This window comes from Xiphophorus maculatus, chromosome 3 (assembly GCF_002775205.1).
Source record: "Xiphophorus maculatus strain JP 163 A chromosome 3, X_maculatus-5.0-male, whole genome shotgun sequence".
NCBI lineage: Eukaryota > Metazoa > Chordata > Actinopteri > Cyprinodontiformes > Poeciliidae > Xiphophorus > Xiphophorus maculatus.
Window position 1 is genome coordinate 22322533 of NC_036445.1, and position 22751 is coordinate 22345283.

Here is a 22751-nt window from a genome sequence, read left to right on the forward strand (position 1 = left end):
CAGAGACTCTGCTCCGAATTTGAGAATGATCCGGACTGACGCAGCTTGAACTTTGCGCCTGCCAGGAGGGGCTATTCTCTGTCGGCTTCGCCATTCTCCCATGGCTTTAAATATTGTAGGCATCTCGGGGATGTGGAGACGCATTTGTCATCCGTGTTTGACAGGCCTGATGAAGGGCTTGTCTGTCAGTGTTTCACAAATCCGAGCAGACCGCAAGCCCGCCGGTGGCACACAGACAGTCACGAGCCGCGGGGAGTTCCCTACCCCTCCTGGCTCACGAGGCAATTGTGATAATGCCGAGTTGGAAAATTATAGAGGGGCAGGCAAAAAGAGATGCTTGAGTTAAATGCAGATGCTTGCCGGAGTAAGGAGAGCATGGGTGGTCTGAGATCGTGAGGGCAAGTTGTTGCAGCTGACTGCTAAACGCTGTGGTTGTTGTCCCACTTATGTGTACTTTGGCATTACATCTAATAAGACTTGGTGATTTTTGTGTGTGTGTGTGCTTTCAAACACTGTTCTGCCTTTTTCTAACCTAAATATTGTACAAACCTGAGCCTTTTAGGTTATTTACTGCAAAATTTGGAGTCCCCGCCATGTCTTCTTTTTTGTAAGAAAAAAAAAAATAGAACGGCGCCCTATCTCTTGCAAAATACTGAGACAGTCTGACTCAGTCAGCAAACACAGTACCTAAAAAAAAAAAAAACTTCAGAAAGATGTAGCAAACACTTTCTTTCTTTCTCTCCAAATTCCTCACTTTTCTGTCTCTGACATCAGGGTCAACCTAGCATATAATAGACAAACTTGGCAGTAATCTGGGGACTCTGAGAGGTCCGGGAGATTTATCAATCAACTGGCCACATTAAACGGATTTCCTAATGAAGTGAAGTCTTTACAGGGATTAATCCTCTACCACCTGCGAGGAGCCACCTGCTCGACTGCCATAATTGGCATAGATGGCACCACCACCATCAGCAGAAAGAGGCTAGGCACGGAGTTGGAAAAGAGGGGGAGAGAGACGACCGTGATGAACGGCGGCAGGCGGGGAGAGAGAGAACGAGACGGACAGAGAGGAAACAAGTTGGAGATAGGACAAAGAAGCTAGACACCGGGGTGTCAAACTCATGCAAATCATGACACTCAGTATGTTGCGGCAACACGAGGGAGGAAAATAAATAAAATATTTTAAAAAAAGGAGACGAGACAGCACCAGGTCTCTTATGACACGGCGATGAGCATCCAACCCTTAGTTTGTGCCAGTCTTGGAGCAATCCAAGACCTTGACAGCAGCTCCTCGCTACATCTTCCAGCTGTGTCAAATCTGCCTATGTGCTAATGAACGTGTCAGCACCCCAATCGTGCAATTCCTGTGTGTGTTTCTATCCACCTCAGAGCAACAAAATCCTACCTGAGGTAGACCGGCATACACAATATATTTATCCTCTGCTGGTTTTGTATAGATTATTTTGCAATTTTTCAAAAATAACTGCTTTTTTTATTTTTTTTTTCAAATTCGCTATGTGGTATTGTTTTATTTTTTGTTTTTGTAATTAACCTAACTTGACACAAGAAGAAAAAAGGCCCATTCTGAAAATTGTGTAAATAATTTTTCCGTTGTGTAGCTGATAATAAACAGTACATTTTATGAGTTTTTTTCTTATCGTGTCAAATGAACTTTTTTGAGCTTTATATCATGTCAGAATGTTATTTAATCTCAGTAACAATTTTATTTTGTAAAATGGCCTTTATTTTTAATTTTTTTTTACAAAGTCCAGTTAGATTGTGTTTTATTATATTGAATACATTTATTAACATCAGAATTAAACTCACAACACACACACACACACAAATATTTCTTAAAATGGACAGTCCATTAAGTCAATGTTCTATTTCTTTTTAACAAACTAATTTTTTTTCTACTTAAGCTCAACATATACACACCACTTTGTCCCAGAATCTGTAGGAACCAGTCCCTTGTAAACTCATATTATTTATATGCAAAAGTACATAACCTCAAGCTTCTTAAAACTCCATCAACATGATGTTTAAAGGAGAAAATATGCATTAAAAGTTAGATGAGCCGGGCTTCGTTGTCTGATGTCAAAAATGTTGCCTCTAGGCTCCTCGACTGCAGCAACTTTTTGTCCTAGGTCACCACGGTCAGGTCAGTCACAACCTGAGTCGCATTTGATGAGCACATCGGCGCCTTTGAATCCCAACTAATGATCAACTCTCCAAAGTTAAAACTCCTACAAAGAAGAGATAATTTTGTTGGACTCTGCCAAGGGACCACGCTCATTGGCACAGCTTGGGTGTCCCTCATTTGTTATGGAGCCATACTGCCACCTTGCCAAAAGAAGTGCCAGGCCAAGGACAAACAGTGTGTGAGCAAACATGTGTGCGTGTGTTTCCATGAGGAGTCTGACCCTCAACTCCGGACGTAAATCTTGGAGACAAGCCACAAAATATCCTCATGGATTAATAAAATAGAACAATTGAAGATATTTACTCTTAAAATGCATTAGTTGAAGATGTCAAATTGCATTTATTTTGGTGTGTTTCTATCTTTATAAGTATGTATGAATGAATGTGTTGAACTTTTTGTACTTTCATTCTTTTGTATAAACGTATTTAGCAAGTGGAACCTTCTTAGAGTGGGACAGAGTGAAATCTGACAGCCGGATTTTCAAGCCACTGTCATGGTTGTTCTGAGTCTTCGTGGTGAGCCTTAGCAACTTTCAGTCACTTACAAAACTCTCGAGTGCAGGGCAAACGTTTATTTGTGAGCATACTACGTACAGGCCTGCCTGTCAAACTCAGAGAGTTTCATTCACCTCTGCATTAAACTCTTCTCAGTGTGTTGTTTTGCGTGAAAGGAGAACCATCCCTAATCCACCTCACGGATCAGTTTCACAGAGACGGTAAAGCCATTCTCCCTCCAAGCTAAAGCAACTCAGATCAGACACCTTGATGTCTCAAAGAGCACACAGTGAGCTCTTGTTTTCTGTTTTGACTGCTGGGAATCCATGCCAGACAGCACCCCCTGATTCCAGCTCAAAGATAAAACTAATGAGCTTTTCATTCAAGTCTGCTTTATAACAATAACTGAGTCATCGGCAGACGTGGCTGTTTTCACTAGTGCCTGAGATCCTGTGATCCATTAATCTGGGATTTGGAGGAGTTGGATATCCAAACCTGAAAGTGTAATGTTGTACAGCATTTCAAATGCAGTACTTACTTTCATTTTTCCCTCCCCTCTCATAGTGGCTTACAAATATGATTGACTTGTTTACAGGAAACATTATTGTTTTCATGGCTTTTAGAATTTGTAGCTTAAACATTATAAGCAGTTCTTAGCTGCAGATATTACAAGAGCATATTTATAGGGGGTTAATTTTATATCACAGGAACTTACAGTATGGTATTTTGAATTATAAAATAGTCAAAATATTGATCATCTTGGGTAAAGTCTGTTCTTGGAAAGCACTATCTACATCTTGCTACAGTATATCTCCTATAGCCTTAGGACTTTGTGGAGGGAGTTTGCATTTTCTTCCTGTGCATAAATGAGTTCTCTCTGGATACTCTCACTTCCTCCCACAGTCTGAAACATAACTGTGAGTTTTATCGTCCTCTTTACATTGTCCTTAGATTTGAGTGTGTGTGTGCATGTTTGTTTGTCCTGTGTATTTCTCTTCTGGCATTTGATGAATTTGTGACTTGTCCAGGGTGCACGCTTCTTCTTGCTCAATGATTAATGGCAGGTATACACTGATTTGAAAATTTAGGCCGATCCCAATATCTGATGTTAATATTGCTGCTATAGCAGATAACCAATACATATAAGAAATGACTTTGTGTGCATTAAGTTTGAAAAATCTTGTCCATGTGTAATGATCTTAATTTGAAGAAGATAATAAGTAGTTATGTTGTTTATTTAGAGTGAGTCAATGGAGATTTCTTGCCAGAGTGTTTGGAAAAATTTAGTTCTAAAAGGATACAAAAAAATTCAGTTTTAAGTTGCTCCTGAGATAGCATTTAAGGCAATCAGTACAAAAACTGAGAGCTATAAAGTGACAGACATGATACAAACAATGTGGAAACACCGTAAGTATATAAAACAACTTGTTGTGGCCAAATTACTAAGTCATAATTCTGAAGTTGGGATCCGCTTGCCAACAAACAACACCGAACTAAACAACTATTTCAGATTTTTTTTTTAACTGTAGACAATAGTTGTGCTTCCAAATACTGTAAAATAAAAAATAAAAATCCAACATATGAACTAGTCAGAACAAATAGTTTGCAACAATTGTGTTGCAAACCTCGTTTGCAACCCAATTGCAGTTGCAAACTATTTGCTTTTCTTTTGCTTTCCCCAAAAGAAAAGCAAATAGATTCTTAATTTTTCCATGAATATCATATATCATATGATTTTGTGAGCTAGAATTAACTTAGGCATTGCCTCACATCAAAAGCGTCAAGATTTTAATTTATATCAGACACCTGTGAGTACAGTTTGTCTCATAGTTTAAACTCCCCAGAACTGATCCATTATGGTATTAAATGGGATAAGGTGCTGCTGTTGGCAACAAAACGGGGTAATTTCGGGGCTTAGCTGATTTATGTTGGTCTTTCTACCTAGCACTAGTTGACACTCCCTGTGTAGTTATTTGTCCCAAATATTCCCAAAATCTCTTCCTCTTGCATCATAATAGCAGATGCAACTCAGTTAAACATCAAAGACAAGGACTTGATCCTTTAACTATATCCCTGAATGTCCTCACAAAGACATTGTTTACATAGACCTCTCAAAATCAGACACCTTATCTTAACTTCCACCCATTGCCTTGACACCTTGTTGTCAGCAGAATTCCTGGGAACACAAAGATTGAGTTTATGTATGTGTGTGTTTGCGTGTGTTTATCAGATACCTTTCTCCTCGTTTTGCTTTTTCCTCCTAACCATTCCCTAACTTTACCTCAAGCTTAGCTTTTAAACACCTCACTCTGGTATAATGCATATCATGTGATAGAGACTTTTTTTATCAGTTTATATATCTGTTAAGCATTTGTCAGTACTTCTTCTGGCAATGTCAATGTCATCATTGCATGTGTTTGGTTAAAACCTGGGGCCACTCTAGCCTCATTGTTTATATACTTCCTCAATGACATCATGATCTAAGGTAAACAGCTACAAGAGCAAAAAAAAGTGCCTCTAAAATGCTACAAATCTGAGAGAAAGATCTATCACTAAAAACTGATGACACTATTTAGAAAAGAAATGTGTTTTCCTCGTATCCTAGGGCTTTATAACTTGTCGGAAATAAAAGCCAGCCCGCTGGCCACTGGGTCACTAGTAAACATAAATAACAGATTATGGAGCTCCTCTCAAATGTTGGCAGAGGGTTAGAGGAGCTAGATATACCAAAAATAGGGTATATATTACACACCTGGGAAAACAAACACATGAACTGCCACTTAACAGGATGATCGGCCTCATATTCCTTTACAGATGCAGTGACAGAAACTATCATTTTCAACTAATGTGTTTGCTTAGAGGTCCGAGTACCCCAAAAAACCTTTTGCCATAATTTTTTTGGAAAGGTTATTTTGATGGTACTTTGCTATTTGCAACTTTTTAAAATCTCTCCTGTTATCCTGCTGGAAGTAGTCATCAGAACATGGATAACCTGTGGTGACGAAGGGATGAAAAGTGTCAGCAGTAATATTTAGGCTGCTACATGTCATCTATGCCAAATTTGGACTTTATACTAAGAATATCCCAGGTCAAATGCAAACAAAGTAGATCTGGCAACATTTTTAATGTGTAACTTTTTGGAGTTTTTGGAAATTAAGTTAGCTGTTCCTCATTGACAGCTTTGGCACCCGGTTGGTTTTTTGCTGCTGCAGTCCACATGCCTCAAAGTTTGATGGTACATTCGGAGATGAGTCAGTACATTCAATCACTCTGCCCATTACAAGTGCAGATTAGTGGATATGTTCTTTTGTGAAAATTTTTTTATTAACACAGGAAGAAGCCAGAGGATAAAGAGAACAGTGCACAATCTGATGTATAATGGTGGTACTTGATAAAATGTAATGTTTCAGTTGTTGACTCTGTGTTCTCTGACTTTGTATTTTTGTGTTTAAATGATGTAAAGCACTTTGAAATGCCTTTTTGCTGAAAGGCACAATACAAATAAGATATGACTGACTGATTGATTGATTTATTGACAGTGAATACATGAGGAAAGCTCTAGATAGGTTAATCTAGGGCATAAGGAAACAACAGGTATGTAACTTGCATTGGCTGAGAGTGGTTTGGCAGATAAAGTGAGCCTCCCTCATCTTATTGTATTCGTGTGATAATTCATTTGTCCCTTCATTTTCCAGTTTTTGCCTTTTGTAATTCATTATTTTATTATTTATTTGTTGCAAGTTGAATACTTCTTTATTCCTGCCAAAGTACATATTCTCCAGGTCTTGAGGTAGACAGTGGAAATGATTAATTTTATGGCTTCAAGTTAATCAAATGTCATGGCAATGTCACTTTAGAGGAGTGTGAGTAATTATCAAAGCAAATCTTTGTTCTTCAAAGTCACTTTGTGTGGTATGCAGGTACCACTGGTGAGTCTTCCCGTTTGGCTTTCATAACCTCAACGTTTCAAAGTAAGAATTCACCCTATGCCCCAAATCAGAGGCTCAGTTAGTATTGACTTAAATCTTATGTAACTCTGGGCTTTTGACAGGCAGACACCTCTGCTGACTACAGATAGGTAATTTGTTTTGATCTGTGATTATACCCCTCATGTTCAGAAAGAGATGTAAACCCTCTTGTGAAGCTGTTAGGCAAATCCTCACAATGTGGTGGAGGAGTGCCCTTGGGGGTCTCAAGTTTTCAGGCTCCTTGTTTCGTCTTCTCTCTTTCTCTTCACCTTTCTTTTTTTCATCTTGTATGAGAGACAAAGCCTTCTGCCAAAAACCGTAACCCCCCAGGAGCTCATCACACAGAAAAGCGGGGATTCCTTGGAGAGCAAGCAGAACAAGCAAGGGGTAGAGAGAAGGAGAGTGGAATGAGGTAGAGGGAAGATGAGGGCTTTCATATAGGTGTGTGTATTTGGTTTATATAGTTAATGTTTGTTAATGCCCACTGGGCATTTTGCGCATCCCAAAAGCACCCATCCTTTGACACCCTTTGTGCTATTTACCTTATCACTGTCTTTTGTGGCTTGTGCCAGACATACCTGAAAAATTATCCACTAATTATCTACTAAGTATGTTTGTTCATGTTGGTCGAACAGCTCACTTAATTGAAGGGCACTCTACCTTCCCTCTGTTCCTCTCCTTCATGCCCTCCAAGTATGAGGGGTGGGGGCCGTGGGCTTAGGTAAGTGGCTTATCTCCAAGAGCTCGTTATATTAATACCAGTAATTATGTGTTTTGCTTACTTCTGATGTGCCTCTGAGGATGATGGCAAATATGTCAGAAGGCCCTCTGTGTTGTCTTTGGGCTCTGGAAATTCCTGTGTGCACCCATGGGGGGTTTCACAAAGTGTGTATGTCTGTGTGTATTTGGTAGGATATGACTGTATGGCACCTGACTCACCAGAAGGCCAGTACAAAGGTAATGGCAGGGGCTTATGATCAAATCTTGACTTCATTATTATACCTGTGCTAACCTCAGGCATCCACACACACATACATACACACTCCACCTTAACTTGGAACCCAAAAGCGTGGGGATGGCAGGGGTTTGTTTCAACTCTATATAAAAGGCTTCGCAAAGGAGTCACTGGTGCCAAGATGAACACAGGTCTCTCAGTTCTCCCTGAGGAAAGTGTTGGCATCAAGCGGCGCTCTAATGGAAAGGAACCATTGCTAATGAGGGGAATAAATAACAAGCTCATGAAATTGTAACAGACAGGAATAGAAAATTACAGGACGAACAAATGGATGAAGTAAAATTTAAATGATAGTCATAAACTGTGGTCAAAGAGACAGATTTGTGCAGTCGGTGATGCTTAGCTATCGTTGCTGCTGTGATGTACAGACTAGAGCTTAATAGGAAATTGTTTGAAAAATAATCTTCTCTTCCTTTGTCTGTTTTTGTTTATCTGTCCTATACAAAGTTATAAATATGCTAAATAAGCTGAAATTTTTTATACGATGGATTTTTGGAGGAATGGGATAAGCGCTGTGTATAATGTATAACAGTACATGTCGTGTCTAACTCAGAATAGATTATCACAACAGTTACCCATTTCCATTAATTGACTTTTCTTTATATTGAGTGAGGCAAATGTTGGTGCTTCTTGCAATGCACTCAAAGAAAGATGGTATTTGTTTTAGTCGTAACTAGCTAAGAAGATACACAGTTACAAGTTATCGCATTTAGATTGTTATTTGTATGGCATATTAGTCTAAACACTTGGTTGCAGGTTTAGGGTTATTGTCCCACTGAAAAAGGCTTTCAGTTGCAACCTAAAACAACTTTTCTCCCAAGATTTGCTTTGCATTTGACTCTGCCCATACTTTATCAATTATGTAACTAATACAATATATCCCAACATCATTATCCTGCTGTTACAATCATGTGGGGATGTGTATTCAGAGTGATCCAGTGTTAGTTTTCTACCTCACATAGCATTTTCTAAAGCACCTTCTTTCTTATGTTTACTATGTCATCTACATAGATTAGCAGAGTCTAAACAGGATTTCTTAAGGCTCTCTGCTCATCATTTATCAGTAAAGTCTAGCTCCTCTAGACTTACTGTGTTGCTTTAGAATGCCTCGCTGGTTAACTTTCTCCCTTTCTAACCTGTGAGTTTAAGTGGATGACCTTATCTGTGTAGGTTTGTAGTTATACCAAGATCACCTATTTTTAAACAGAACACAATTCCATTGAGAACACTATTTAATTTTGCAATTACGTGCCACTTGTTATGTGACCTAAATCCCCAATAAAATACCATTAGGTTTGTTGTTGTAGTGCAATTAAGTGTGACGAATGTTAAAGGGGGTGTGACTACGTTTGCAAAGAACTGTAGCACTCATACTATCATTTTTCCAATATTTGGTATAAGGCTTTTAGTCACAGTTTCAACATTCACAACTTTCTGCTTTCAGTACAAGTAATATCTGTGTCTTCTCACTGTTCATCTCTATACACCTGTCTGTATCCCTGTGTGCCTTTGTGAGCCTTGCTTCTCTGTGAGCCCTTTGCTAACACTGTGAAGATAGAGACTGAACCTGGTTGAAACACACTACAGTTTAGACATTCACATTCCACTGGTGCTTTGACAACACATCTCACAAGAGAGATCTAAAGTGGTTTTAAAGTTTCTCTCTTTGCCATTTAATATCAAAGCCTGAATCCTGTGATGGTAGAACGCGCACAACTCCAGGGGAGGGATTAGAGCAACATTAAAATTAATCCCCAGAGTCAAACGGTGCCTCTTAAGCAAAAGAAAGAAACAAAGACACTGCAGCGCAGGATATCTTTATTGGAGCGCTGATAGTGCTGGTGAGTACTGGGAAAAAGAACAGTTTCTTGTATGAAACGGCCAAGAATAATAAATTGACATTTGTGACAATGAAAGTTATAATTATAATTTTTTTGCATGATTGCTGAGCTGCCTCAGAGCTGAACATGAGATAAGGTAAATATGTCTGTTTATTTCAAGGTTGTTCATCCGTTAAAAACATCCCGCAACACAAAGACCATCACACTACCACCAGGGCCAGGATGTCATGCCTTGATTGATAGACGCATGAAATCTCCTCTCTTGAAGAAAATCCTGAAGGACCATCTCTGGTCAACAGTTTCCGATCTTAAGCTCCAGCACACCCAGGTTGTGTAGCAGGACAATGATCCATAGCACACCAGATATATTCGCTTCTGACTAGCTCACGGAATAATAAAATGAGGGTTTGATACTTGGCAAAGTCTGGACCTGAAACTGATTGAAAAGGTTGAACTTAAACATGACCTTAAACAGGCATGACCTTAAACAAGTAATTCATTCTGGGAAATACTGTGGTTGATTTAAAGTAATTGTGCAAAGAAAAGTGGGCCAAAATTCCTCTACAACAAAGTAATAGACGCTTGAATACGCTTGAAGACAGTGGTAGCTGCCAAGGATGCCAAAACCTGTTATTAGGGGGCAATTTTTTTAGGAACAAGTTGGCTTCAATAGCTTTTTTTCCCTTGAGAAAATCCACATTTGAAAACTACATATGATACTCAGATTTACTTTGTCTAATGTTAAAAGTGGGTTTGATGAACAGAAACATTGAAATGTGACACAAAAAAAATTAGAAATGTAAGGGGCCATTGTCCCATCATTGGGTTTTTTTTATGCACCGGAAATTAGTGAACATACTGGAATCTTGAATGTCTTGAAAATCTCTGCCAATATTGAGAAAAAGCCCCACAAAGGCACACACAAAGAATGAAATATGCTACAAATACATCAACCATACGGGGGCACAGAAAAGCCTTGTACAGCAAGAACAGGACTGTGTATAATTTAACAATGGGCTACACCAAGTACTAGCGTGCTTTGATCAAGAAAAGTACTTTTACACAAGTTTCAAACATAAGATAGAGCACTTCACTTCCACTGATTAACATATAATTCAGGATTATATCACTGTATGCTGATGATGGAGCGCTTCCTCAATACTCGGCCCCCTTCTTCTCAGTTAACCTCTCCCTGATACCTCTCTGACTTTTAACACTGCCCCATTAAACAACGGCTAATGATGTAATGGTCTCCTCAAATATGTAAAGTATAAGTCTTAATAAAACCCTTCAGTGTGATTATGTTTTAAGTCTAAAACCCTACTCCTGGATGTGCGGCTCTACAAGGTGATCCACTCCTTAATCAGCCTCTCATCCGCTGGAACAAGACGAGGAAAGTTCATATGTAAATTGCGCACATCTCTGTGGTGGAAGTTTCCTGATAAAAGAATTTTCTTTGCTTGCAGTTTTGCAAATATTATGTGAGGATATCAAACACTCTGAAATAAAGGTGAGTGAGGTAAATGTCACAGGTGTCAAAAGGCAATTAGTCTCCCTGCATTATCACAGTGTTAATCAGAGTGATGAAAATCACGATATGAAGCTCATTATCATGAGTTCAGTAGGAGGTAATGCTTTTAAGATAGATGAAACACAAGCAGAGTAATGAGAAAACTTGAAACCTCCTTGCTGCAGAGCAACTCTGTTGAACATCTGATGCTTCCATATGAGATAAAACTCCTGATATTTTCCTAGAGGGCTGCTTTAAAATGGTAGAGGTTTAATTGCAAGATTTTCTCTTTTTTGTTTTTCTTCATGGTGTTCTCAAGTCAGCTAGATCAAAATATGAAAATAAACAAGCAAGCATCCAAAAAAATAATCACCTAACTTTTTGGCACTCATTTGGCTGCAACAAGAGAAGACATATCTCATTATCTCTGTTTGAGGAAAAAAAAAAGATGAAATGTTATCTAGAAACAACAGACAAACTGAGATGTGCTACTCTTTAAGTTTGAGTGCTTTCATGCCAAAACACAAACAGGAGGGAGAGACAAATAGGTGGAGAGAGACAGGCAGACAGTCAGAAAAAAAAAACAGGCCGAAAATAAGCGTAAGTGAGGGGGGGGAGAGCATTGCTAATGGCTTTGGTATCAGATTTATTCTGAAGAAGCGGCAGCAGAAGGAGGCAGGAAGGAAGCGCGGATGATTTCTTTGCCCCGTCTTCCCCTTTCCCTGATTATGAAAGGAGACATGGCGCGAGGTCGAGGGTCAAGCCAAAAGGAGACAGCATTGTGTTGAAACTGTCACGCACCGCCACCTATTTTGACATGCACAGGCCCGTTTGTTGTCTGTCGAACATGCAAATTGGCGAGCCCGGGCTGTCATATAAAGGCAGGCAGATATGTGCCGGTCGAGAAAATGAGAGACCACCTGTAACCAAGAGAATGGGGAGTGATGGACAAGCATTCAGTCAGCCCACTCGTCATTTCCCCAGCCCCGCCATTCACACATCAGCAGAGGATCCCCCCAGCGTCCTCCTCCTCCTCATTCTCGATCCTATCCCCTGCGCACACATATACATGTTAAAAATCTATTCTTAATATTCACAAGCAGGAAGTGAGGGGAAATAAATATATACGGTGGAAAGGGATTGGAGGGGGGTCGGCGTGGTGATTTCAACCTGCTGGATGCCTAATAGGATCCTGCATGGAGACAGCTGAGGGTCAGACCCTGATAATTAGTTGTCCACAGAGGAAACATCACTCTTTCACGGTGAGTGGACAGGAGGGCGAACCTGTGAGGTGGCCTTAATGTCGTGAATCCCAAAGAAAGTCCACAATGTGTCAGGTAATCAACAGGATTGTTTTGTCCAAGCCGGGCTAAAAGTTACGATATATAGATTCTATTTGTAGGCTGACAGGGATCGGACACTGAGACCGGACACAGCCGCCTTTCAGCTTAATTATACGGCGAGATGACAGGGTGTCATGTGAACTTGATGGCCTTATGTAAACTATCCAGAGAGGCTGACCAGATAATTAGCTGTCCAGGAGAAACATCACCCCGACTGAGAGGCTAGACAGGAAACTACAGAAAATTGGGCAAACATTTTAGTGTAAAGGTGAAGAACCATGTGCTAAAATTTTGGCTCGGATTGGTGCATTTGTAAAGTAGAGCGACTCAATCTGTGTCTCTTAATGCTTTCTCGCATTTGACCTTTATGAAGTCATCTTTCTTATATATAATTTGAGTTGACTAAATCATATCACAACACTAATACAAATTATGAAGTGAAGTAAAATGTTGTTTTCAATGTAAAGAAGGTAAGCCACAAGTAAGGAAAGTGAACCTCACATCTGATCCCCAGACTGAAAATGTCTCCTCAATTTTAGGTAAGATATTTTTGATTTTGCATTTGAACTATATGTTAAATTTATATTTTGTTATTTACATTTTGCCGCTTCTCAAGTCCTGATTCCACAAGTAATATACTGTTAGACCTTTTTTTTAGAATTGAAAGGATTCTTGTCTGACTCTCTAAACAAGTGCTTTGCCTCAGTGGCTCAGGTCCAGATCGCAAATTCTTAAACTCTAATTAAAGTCAATAAGTTGAAGTATTTTGCACAACAATACAAACAAAAATGAGTAACATAATCTGATAGCTTCTATTTAGAACAGAGAAAGAAAACACATTCCTACTGCTAAAACAACTAAACCTAATTATTACATTACATAATGCTTAACTATAGTAATTAGTTCTGATTTTAGTAAATAGACTTGATAAAATAGTAGTTTTCAAGCGCTTCTTGTGCTGTAAATATATATATATATATATATATATATATATATATATATATATATATATAAATAGATGGGCGTGTGTGTATGTTTTCTTTTTTTCTTTGAGTTATGCTGTAATTTGACAAGTGTTTAAAACAAGGTGATGATTTAGTTATCTACTCAAATGGCCAGCCTAGAAATGACTACTTATCAGTAGATTTCCATGTACAGTTTATAAATAGAACTATAAGAGTGATAGATGGTGCTCTATTAGTTTCCACACCCTGATTCTGATTGTTTTTTTAGGCTGAAAATATTTCCAACTCACATTCATGTTTTTTGCAAGCAAAGGCCAAGGTTACTCAAAGTTTAGTTTTCTCTCCAGGTGGATAGAATAATATGTTACAACTACATACTTGAATGGATCACTATTAAAGTAATTTTAAAATTGATGATTTATGGAAATATACACAGAGAAAACACAAACTAACAAAAAAATACAGGGAAATACAATGGCTTTATTAAAGAAGTTCAATTTAAGTAGCATATATTAAAATGTTTCTAAGGCGAGTAAAAATAATAATAATTATGAAGCTGATTTTTCTTTTATTTTTAATTGAGGAACTTGCTTAAGTAAATGTTAATTTCTACAGTACTAGGCTCCGTAACTTGATAGATGCAAGTAGATAATTACACACTGATACCAAAACAGAAAAATGTAGGCCCTAACAAAAACAGCTGTTATTTCAAGATTTCTAATGTTGCTTTTCAGTCACCTCTGGCAGCACAACTGTGCAAGTGCCACATTTCATCACAGAATTCACAAAAAGACATAGATTCAAAGGCAGGATGTGCTTGCTCTTGCACACAAATTTAAACGTAACGTTTCCTTTTAACATGCGGTAAAAACAAAGGTAAAAATTAAAAGAAAACAATTTTTAAGGTGAACTCCCACCCAAATTTCAATTTTGAATTTCAATGTAATTAATAAATCATTACTCTCAGAATTTAACTAATCACTGCTGCCTGTGGTTGTCAACTCACTGTGCAAAACATTTTTTTACTTAAACCAAATAGTCCATTAATATTTAGGGATTAGGGTCTTTTTTTGTTACGTTATAGGGCAGAAACTGTCCTCATTATGTGATTTAGTCCAGTCAAATGTATTCAAATACCACCTTTATTACCCTGGAGGTGCTTTGCATAAATTGAATAAATCCAACGGATACTCTGCAAGAATCAAACATATCAAAGGTTTCCTGTCTTTGAAGTGGGGCTAGCCTCTAATTCCAAAAACAGATTTTCATGATAAATAAATACATTATTTATGAAATATGGGCTAGTTGCAGCACGAGAAGACCAAGCAAACCACCAAGAACAGGCAAGACTGAAAACAACGATAAAAATGCATTAAACATTTTATGCCGCGGAAATGTCAGGAGACATGGAATGACACACAGAGTGGCGCGTGCCGACCAACTGCCTGACTGATAAACAAACTGATTAGCATATGCACATCGGAGCATATGTTGTGCTCATTTGCTTACACAAAGTCTCAATCAGAATAATACACCGCACTCGACGCCCCGTCATAAAAGTCTGGAAATATGTTGATGGGAATGATGATGATGATGGAAACGTTTCAATTATTTCATTTCTGACAATTACATTGACGACGTGACAACCTCAACAAGCAGCATACAGCGCAGTGCCTAATTGCCCTCAGGAAATTTATGGAAATGGGGTGGGGGGAAATAAAAATAAGCTAGCATGTTGACCAACTACAGCACAAGTTCCCACATTTCACTGTGTTAACAAGCTGTCATAATAATGCCACAAAAATCAACATTAAACAAGCAAAATAAAAATGTGACTAGTTGAACAGCCTTTTTTTTTAAATGAAAAAGGCTGTTTTGTTTGAGACTTTCTGCAAATACACTCAGTTTGTGTGTTATTTCTTACAATTACTTCAAATTAGAGAAGCAGAGAACATAATATTTATTTTCTCAATGTGGTGGTGAACACAGCAACACATCTTGGGTCGAGGTCTGATGATGGGCGGAGAAATCATTCGGAGCTTATTGCTAACTGAACAGAGGAAAGAGTAAGTATATCCCATAAGGACCTTGGGAACATACATAGCCTGCCTCTGAAATTCTGTCTCAGTACTCATTGGCATGGCGTATGTATATATATACCGTATATATATATACCGTATATATATATATATATATATATATATATATATATATATATATATATATATATATATATATATAAGCACTGCAGATTATTTAAAAAGACCAAAAACAAGATGAATTCCCTTCTAAGTATTTATGAGAGCTGCAATCAAGATTTGCTGGAATCTTTTTTTGCCTTTAGCAAATAAATCATGTTTCAGCTTTGTGTGGAAGTAATTCTGCATCATGTTGTGTTTGTTGTTCTGTTTCAGAGTGCATATGTGAGTGCATCCCTTGAATAAAATCTAAAAGCTGAGTATATGATTGTTCGCACAATATTTAGGCCCCAGGTGGTCCAGAGGCTGTCCATATTTCGCTGTACAAGACATATTACTGTCTTGCTACCCATACAAGCCCATGCAGCATCTTGTCATCATTTAAAATGCCCATATTCATTTTTTCACCCCCGAAGGACAACAGAAAATGTGCATTAGAATTATTAGATTGAATGGAGCGTGGGGTAAGGGGGGATTAATCAATTAAACCTTTGAGTGTATAACCACAAAGGGGGAGCCCATTGGGGGTAAATAATGAAGGTTGTGCACCTATGAAAACATTCATTTAACCTGTGAACCACAAGGTTATTTCTGATAGAAATTACATTAACACACATTTACGCACACATATATGTACAGCAGCCCGAAGGAAGGATGATTTATGTGGAAAGATCCATCTTCATCATCTTGCCTCTCACCTTGGTCTCCATCAGTGTTAATTAAAGGAAGGTCAGTGTCACCCTCCTTGCTACCCCCACCCAAACCTGCCCTATTTTACATAATAAATCACTCCATACGCACAAAGGGGCTGTTGACACAAACAGAATGCTCATAGCTAACTGGCTAACTGCAGTCCTTTGGGCTGACGAGTCAATTCAAAGCCTGCGATAAATAATACTGAATGTCACAGCGTTGTGTCTTTGTCTGGCAACAAAAGGTAGAACACAAAGGCTGGTTGTTCTGGGACATCATTAATCCTTCATAATATATATATATATATATATATATATATATATATATATATATATATATATATATATATATATATATATAAGTTTGGCTATTTTAATCACAAATTAATGTTTGTACTTATGCCTAAGGAGAATTAAGAGACCAATTAACTAAACAGTCATGATTTCAGTCTGTGGCAGGAAGCCGGAGCGCCCGGAGAGAAACCTGCAAACAGAAAACTACTTTTTGACATTTATGAAATCTAATTACATAATGTATTTTTGACATTTGCTTGAAGTAGTTTTGGCCCTAGTAGCCGAACCTACTTTAAGCAAAAGAGAGGGGAGAAGACGTGGGGCAAAGGTCAGCTAGTCATCTTTTTGGACTATGGGAGGAAGCCGGAGAACCCGGAGAGAACCCACTAATACACTTGGAGAACATACAAACCCATGAAGTCAGAAGAATCCAGGCAGGGATTCAAACCCAGGGAACAGTTTTATTCACAAAAATAAATGTTTTAATCACATTTAGAGCCCAATTAACTAAACAGTTGTGATTTCAGACTGTAGCAGGAAGCCGGAGCACCCAGAGAGAAACCTGCAAACAAGAAACCTGTCAAATCTTTTTACCCTTTTGTCCCATAAATTTAAGTCAGACACATGTTTGGTCCCAGTCAGATTTCTCCAGCCTCAAAATGGTTACTAATTGGGTCTTCTGGGATTTTTTCTTCTTCTGAATTTAATATTTTTGGCTCGTCTCCAAAGGCACCTTTATCATCTTCCAGAAGGGGCTGGAGAAACTGTAACATCAGGTGTCTCATAATTTCTTAATTTCTCGTAAATGTAAATCAATCCATTTTGGGACATGTCTTCACTGCAGTCGCTGTCTGCAGTGAAGACATGCTCGTTGTCAGCCTTCACGGTTTGTTCTCCTTTCATTAAATAAGAGTAGAACTTGGCTGGCTTTGGATCCCCACAACTAACGGAGGACAGGTGGTACCTCTCCGTTCCACGGTCACAATCTGCAGGAACATCCATGATCTGATTGGCAACTACTTGGTGTAACCTGGTCGACCTATGCAGAAAAAAACACCAGCACGTTGTTATCACTCAGGCAGTGTTTTTTCTGCAAGGCTGACCCGCAGCCTGAACAGCAACGTTTGCTCCCCAAATCCAACCAACTCTTAAAAAGTGAAACTATGTCGGTTGGAAAGGTTGCCGGTGGAAGGGCAACCAGGGGTCCGTTGCTCAGTAGCTCAAGGAAAGTAGTTCCACAGTTCGAGCAAGAGTTTTTGTTGTATAACTCTGTCTGTGTCACCGCCAAAAGAATCCAACCAGACCAACGCAGACTCCAGCAAACATTTGATGTCATAGTCCTTTCCCACGTCTGATGGCAGCTTCTTCTCCTTCAGCTCCATCAGAACTGGGGAGAGGTCTTTCTGAGAAAAATGTTTGCCGGGCTGACGGACAGCTGAGAGGATGAGACTCGCACAACACGGGATGGACGATGCCTCCAGAAAAACCCTTTCCTGAGCGAGACACCTCCTGGTGACGCTCAGGTTTAGGACACTCTGGAAGGCAGCATTCACCCAGCTGTTGTGGAGTTCGTTGGAGAACTTAGAGAAGTTCTCCTCTGTTTGTCCTTGTCCTGCACCTGCTGTCCTTCCTACATCTGGGATATCCGAGCCAATATAAATGGTCTTAAGCTATTTATCCACTATTATTTTTAATTATTATTCATTCATTATGATTATTCATGTATTATTCATTACACAGTGCTAGGAACAGTCTGTGACTTATTAATTTTTTTTTTTTACATTTTTGCAGACAATTTAATGCTGTGACTATTTTATCAAAAATAAGAAACAAAAGCAGAAGAGTGATCTAGGCATGCACTTATACATCCTTTTGTTGAGGTCCAGAACCTAGAAGCTCTTGGCTTGCGTCATTCAGGAGAATTGGGGATAAAAGTACTTCATGATTGTATTTTCAGATGGATGGATGGATGGATGGATGGATGATGCAACAAATTCACTTAAAATTTCCAGTGTTCTTGTCTAGGAATTTATAAAAATGCACAAAAAGTATAAATCACTTTTTCATTGGTTTGGTATTTACACGTTCCAGTGTATAAGATGCACTTAAATGCACCATCGAAGCACAGCCGTTTGGGAAATTCCTTCTAGTGAGAGAGACTCGTGACAACAGTGTTGTCACATGTCATATGCTTTGCATGATTTTGAACTGATGCAATTAGCAATGTTGACCATCCAAATGACACTTGTCACTAATAAGAAAGTGCTAAAAGCAGTTCAGATATCTCATCATCATATATTCTTGACATTGTTTTACTCAAAGAGTAAATGCCTATATTTATTAGATAATTTTGTGTAACTCTCTCTGACTCTGAGGTACACACTGGGTAAAATGTCAGATCTACTCATGAAAAAGTAATGAAAGCTCCCAACAGAAAGGCTCAATAAATTACACAATATATTCAATATATATTTTTAGTAGATTGTAACTCCTGATGTGACATAGGCTGTTGTGCCCCCAAACCTTCTCTTACTTTACCGTCTAGTTCAAATTTAGCAGCTCTGCAGCTGGCCAGTATGTCTATCTTGGCACTAAAATGATTCTTTCCGATTCCTATTATGAAATTATAAGTCTTGCAAATGAAAATAAACCTGAAGATATGGCCACAAACTCCATCTGGAAAAATTAACAGTACGAATAAGCTTTTTTAAAATTTAAGTTATGAATAAATATGTATGTAATTTACCTGCTTTATTTTATTATTGCCTTTATTATTATTATTATTATTATTATTATTATGTATTCTATAGAGATGGCATGTAAAAACGATGAGGGAAAAGTCTGCAGAGAACCCAGTTGTGGCATTATGTCAACTTGTGCATCTAAAATAAACTGAGAGGGAAAACAGTGAAACCACAGGCTAGTTATTATGTGGGGGACTTTTCAGTAAATGCTTACATTCTTGATCCACCCAGAGCAAAATGGAAATGTGTGGCTGATTTCAAAAAGGAAATATTCCCCGGTGTGAGAACACCACCCACCTTAAAACAGTACATCGGTCTTTGTCAGAGCGTCAGCCCTGCCTCACATTGTCTACATCATTTCTTTCTCGGAATCAATTTCCCTGCCCAAAAGAAACACGGAACATATGCTTTGTACTGTGTACAGTTTCCTGGGTTTTCTAGGTTACTTGCATAATGAGGGCCATGGCAGCGCAGAGTTCCCCTCTTATCACAAACTAGCATGCATGGCCCCGCTGCTCTCTCCTCAGTCATCAAGCAATTGATGTAATTGAACCAGCCCTTTGCTGTCAAGCAAGCAGTGCGGCTCAATAGCATATGCTCTGAACACTCTGGACAATGAGAGCCACGCAGTTGGGCAGGAAGGCAGACCGGCTCGCTGCTGTTCTGTCAATAAATTTCAATCCCACTAATTGTACAGAATTTATTAAGTGAGCCTTTGAGACAATGTGGTCCCAAGCAAAATAACACAACATCATGAGAGTGAAAAAAAGCAAAGAATGCTTTGTGATCACTCATGCGTATGTGGTAAACTGTTGTTTTGCATCCTGTGGGTGGTGTTTTTGTGGATTTAGCAAGTGATCAAGGGCCACTGGGACTATATTGTCCTTTTTTTTTAAAAAAAAAACAGTTCTGATAGTTGAAGGTTCTGCAGTGAAGGAAATACAATGACCATCACGGAAGCTGTTAACTGAGCTACATTACAAAAAATTACTTAAATACACATGGGAATGAAAGGAATTTCATCATGTCTTATTAACTTTGACTGTCCTGTTACAAGTATGTATATATGTGTAGCTCACTGGACTTCAGCAGAGAGTAGTTTTATTTCAGTCGTGGTCATGCTGGAAAATAGAGTCAAGCTTATTTTTGCATGAGAGCCCAAAATGTTTGCAGGATAAAATTGATTCAGTTTGTGATTTATGAGTGGCCAACACAGACAGGGCTTGATTTTGTGAGTTTATAATTTAAATGATTTCTGAAAGAAGCCTTCATATTCAGGGTTCCTAACACTGGCCTTACCTCACGAGACAGAGTCTCTCTGATGAGAAATATTAGGTTTAGAGACATTATGAGATTTAAACAAATGGTATTTCTCAGAATGTCTCAGAGTTTTTACAAGAGTACACGTACTTCTTACCTTAACCTGGTCTTTTTTTCTATTAAAGATTTTTGCTTTGCATGTCACCGAAGACAAGGTTGGTTAAGTGTTTGTTCGTCTAGATCAAGAAACTTTAACATGGTGTTTATTCATGCGCTGGCTGCATAAAAACGACAGCCTCATTTGGTTTTCACATCTGAGGTCCCAATAACAAACAATAACTTTTCCCTTTCATCTGATTAGGCTTGGCCTTGGTTTCTTGGAGTCCTTGTCGTCCTCCAACAAAGCCCCTCAACGTCCCATGTATCTGCTTAAGTGACCAACCAGGGTTCAAGGGTCACCAGGAGCTGCCACTTCCCCTGTCACAAGAAACAAGCAGCAGGAAGGCAAAAAGGAGAAAGGAGAAAGAAAGGAAATGAGAGAGGGAGGGAGAGGTGGGAAAGAAAGAGGAAGGTGTTATTAGGAGGCAAACCAATGACAAGAAGGTGTCTGGAATTAGTGCTCTCTCTCTCTCTCTCTCTCTCTGTCCTCCCTTCACATTTTCAAGCAAATATACACACACTGTCTTTTTTTAGGGCAGCGCTTTAAGCTCGATAATAGCAGTGACAGAAGTAAAAAAAAATGGTGTAAAAAGCATTCATCATGTTGGTTTAAAATTTGAGGATCTTTGGAAAATTACAGTTATTACACTTACGCCACCCATATATGAGCCTCCCTGCATTTTCAGAAAATGCAGACTTATGAACAACCGTGTTCCATGAAAATCCACTTGCACTTCTTCACACAGATAAAGGAGGGCTCCAGTGAGATCAGGGTTATGGTTGAGTAGGCATGATGCAGAGCTTTGCACCAAGACTCAGGAGGGATCACTAGATCACATTATCAATCATGAAGTGCAGCAAAATCAAGCATGCAGCTTACACCAGGTGCTTTGTTTATGTGTTCCAATTTTATGTGGTGCAATGGATGTGCAGCGAATCCCCTAATGCCTCGTGTGTACTTCAAGTGGTTTCTGGGTTTACTCGTCACATGGCATACTTTGTTTGTATTGCTCTGCAAATATTCTCTTTGGGGAAAAAAGATACCCTAAAACTGCAATGTAAGAATTTACATTTCTCCAAAACTTTAATTTCATATAACAAATGAGGCTGCTAACAGTACAGTAAAACTCTGCACTCCGTACAGAGTGCGCATCGTCTCAGCAAGGAGAAGGGCTGTTAGCATGTAAATATCTTAAACTTGCTGCACTGAACACAACTAAAAAAACCACCCATTCCCTCACATACCAAAAACACCACTTAAGAGTGGCGACACTCTGATCTCTTTATTCATAAAGCGTGGTTCAATGAAATGAAAATAGCCATTATTAAGTAGCTTGCGTAGGCTGCCACTGAAAAAAAAAAAAAATGAAAAAAAAACTGTCTCTTTAAGCAACTATAAGCTGACACTTACATATGCAGCTGCAGTGATAAAAGCTCTTTAAAATGCCGTGCAACCAGTTATTTGGAAGAGCCGGCCTGTCATTATGTTTGATGCTGCCTCTACTCTTTCACCTATCAAGCGTTTTTTGGTCTTTGTTTTACATAGATTAAAACAGAAGTCAGACAGTGCCGAGGCCATATAACTACGGCTGTAATAGCAAGCAGTTTAGATATGTTGATATAAGCAAACCTAAATGTAAGTCTCTTTTATAAAAAAAATTTGGGCAACTTATAGAAACACATGCACTAAAACTTTACTCTACATCTATCACAGCTAATTAAGTGTCTTTTTCTCTCTTTTTTCTTTTTTTGTATATTTACTTAAAATAGTAGAAGCACAATGCTCAAAGAATATAGGTATATTTGGCATTTTGCATATATTTTTGTGGAAATAAGAACTTGCAAAAATTTTAATTTAAATTCATGTTCTCACATAGGCTAATGTTTGTTCATTGTCATTTGGCATTAGATTAGCACAGATTTTTATTGTTTTCACTACCACACAAATGTATATATATATGTTTCTTTCTTTTTCTTAATCAAATATAAAAAGCCCACATAAAAGAAAACACTAACTAACTTACAGATAAAAATGACAAAATGCAAATGCTAAATTTAACTTTTG